Raw genomic sequence first — 3,327 nt, 5'->3', positions numbered from 1 at the left:
GTTATCAAAATAGTATAAGAAACAATTGCATATTTTTGATACTTATATGATAGAAAATTGGAGAATGAGTTTCATAGTTGATGTGTGCTTAAAAATTTTATAAAATTTTAATCTAGTTATTGTATTAATAGAAATAGTATATGAGCTTTCTCTGAGATAAGACATTTATTATGATTTTTAAAGATCAGTAATAGAATCCTTGAGAGAATTATATTGTATATGTGTGTTTGCATATATATATATATTTGAGATAGAAGATCTTGTTATATTGCCAGACTGGTCTGAACAACTAGACCCAAAAGACCCTCCTGCCTCATGCTTCTACGTAGCTAGCACTATATGTATAGGTGCCATGGTGCCTAGCAGCACTGAAGTTCAAATCCTGGCTCTGCTCTTTATCACATCACGTGTGCTGTTGAGCAGATTAACCTGTGTCACCTGTTCTCATGTGTAAAGAGATAATTAAAGTGTTACTTTAGAGTTGTTCTAAGAAAGAAGCATTAATACAAGAAAAAACTTCAGCAGGGTTGGTATATTGGCCTCCATAAACAAAACCTCTGCTTTTTAATTTTCTTTTTGTCTGAAAGTGAGCAAAAATGTATTGTCATATTTCTCTTGTGTTGTGTTATGTTTTACTCATTTGACTTTTTGAGGGGCCTACCCCCGTCCCCCGGCTTCCAAATAAATCACACACAGAGGCTTACTATTAGTTATGAATGCCAGGGCTTTTCTTAAATTTACCTGTGTACCTTGTGCCTCTGGGCTCTTTACCATTCTCTGCATAGCTGGTCCCTGAAGTCCTCTGTTCACCTGTTGCTCATTGTTCTCCCTGTTTATCCCCTCTGCCTGGCAGCCCCACCTATCCTTGCTCTGGCCTCGCTATTGGCCGTTCTTGTCTTTATTAGGCCCACCAGTTGTTTTAGACAGGCACAGTAACACAGTTTCATAGAGTTAAGCAAATGCAGCGTAAACAAAAGTCACACAACTGAAAATAATATTCCTCAACACTCCTGGGTTTCATCATCACCATCATCAGTTGCGGGGCTGGGATTAAACCTAGACATGTGCCGGGCAAGTGCTCCACCCCTGAGCTTTATCCCTTAACCTTGTGTGTCATATCTGATGAGAACATACCCACCTTAAGAAAAACATGCTGCTGAATAGGTAGGATAACTTGAAAGATAGCCCCAACTAAATATATACACATTCAGGCTGGAGAGATGGCTCAGTGGTTAAGAGTACTGCCTGCTTTTCTAAAGGTTCTGAGTTTAATTCCCAGCAACCACATGGTGGCTCACAACAGTCTGTAATGAGATCCGATGCTTCCTTCTGGACTGCAGGCCTGCAGGCAGGCAGAATACTATAAACACAATACACACACACACACACACACACACACACATACACACATATACACACACACATTCACTCACACATACATATGCACGCACATGGAGCTGAGCAAAAGTCATAGGAACATTGTATTTGATGACTATTCCTGATTTTCAGTTCCTGTTCAGCCTTATTTTCCTGGTTTCACACAGTGGATAGATCCAGATTTATCTTTATAGCTCTGTGTGCACCTAGTTTCAAGAAAAAGTATGTTTTCCAGGAGGTTTGGTCTATGCTCCAGTTTCCTTTAATGACAGTGTGAAAGGAGAAATATTTTGGCGTGTGACTTCATTGCCTACTTCCATTAGTTGAGCTATGACAGTTTGGAAATGACTATAAATGCTCAAAATAAGCCACTGGGGTTTCTTCAATATTCTGTTGCTTTGAATAGTTGATTTATAATAAATTGTTTTTCAATTGCCTGTGTTAAAATCTGCTATTTTAAGGAAATATTTTCAGTTTATTGAAATATAACTTACATTTTGAATTTTCAGTAAACATGGTTGTTGTAAACCATGAAAACAATTCTAATTCAGCAGTAAAAATTGTAATTTAATGTTTGTTGCTAACTTGCTAAATACCATGTATTTATAGATATCTACATTTTTTTTTGTTTTTGGTTTTTCGAGACAGGGTTTCTCTGTGGCTTTGGAGCCTGTCCTGGAACTAGCTCTGTAGACCAGGCTGGTCTCGAACTCACAGAGATCTGCCTGCCTCTGCCTCCCGAGTGCTGGGATTAAAGGCGTGCACCACCATCGCCCGGCCTAGATATCTACATTTTAATAGTAATGATTGTTGATCGCCGCCATGGCAGTAAAAGGGAAGAGATTTCATACAGTGTGGAACTGTGTCGTTTATTGGCCGATTTACAGAACATAACTATTGGCTCTTATTTCCAATCTACCAGTTTGTTTTGTTGTTTGGGACTGTTTGAACCCAGTCTTTATGCCACCATATTGAATCAGATCATGAAATAACTCTTTTACTTTAAGCAAGTTATTTTTTCTAGTGAAGACTTAAGGAATTGTACTTTGTGCTTAAAGGTTTTTGTTATTGTTTGTAGATTTCCGTAAGGATAGGAAGTGTAGGAGAACATGGGGCAGTGTGAGGAGATGGTTCTAGAGAACCATCATGTGAGGATGTTAGGGCCTTGGCCCGCTACTGCCGGTCTGAATAACAGGCATGCCGTAACTTTGGGATATATTTCTGAATTGTGACTGTCATGAAAATACAGTTTAAAACTATCAAATGATCAGCGCTGTAGTCCCAAGGCTGAGAGGTAGGAAGATCCTGGATTTGAGGCCAGCCTGATATACAGTTGTAAAATATATGTTCCTGGAAAGCTGAGGAGTCTGGACTCTAAAGAACCCCTCATCAGCTACATGGCCCATTCCTTACAAAATGGCGTGTGGAATGAAAGACCCACTGGTGAATTTTGTCTAGTATGCTGGGAAACAGGAATATTAATTATTTACTTTAGGACTGTGTATGAAAGCTGTGAAAGCATGTATGAAAGAGGGGCAGGGGACTTCGGATCATCACAGTTCTGTGGCCAAAATGTGTATTATTTTTACAAACATTATTTGAGACAGGGTCTCACGTAGTCCAAGATGGCCTCAAGCTCACTGTGCAGTTACAGGTGTGAACCACTAAACTGTACTATATTTTTTTGACTTTGTACGTATTGCTGAAGATGATCCTGCTAATAAAATGCTATTTACCTGGAGATGCTTCCACTAGCGTAATGTCGAAGTATATACTAAAGTAATAAATACCTCAGCAATCTTTGTGGCACTTGCCTCAAATCCCAGTACACAGGAAATGGAGTTAGAATTGTAATTCAAGTTCACCATCTATATAGGGAGTTCGATGCCAGCCTGGGCTACATGAGACTTTGTCTCAAAGAGAAACCGACGAAGTCTTTTTTTTTTTTTT

The sequence above is a fragment of the Microtus ochrogaster genome, chromosome 1 (genome assembly GCF_000317375.1).
Source record: "Microtus ochrogaster isolate Prairie Vole_2 chromosome 1, MicOch1.0, whole genome shotgun sequence".
NCBI classification, from domain to species: Eukaryota; Metazoa; Chordata; class Mammalia; order Rodentia; family Cricetidae; genus Microtus; species Microtus ochrogaster.
Note: the sequence above shows the minus strand (reverse complement) of the source record.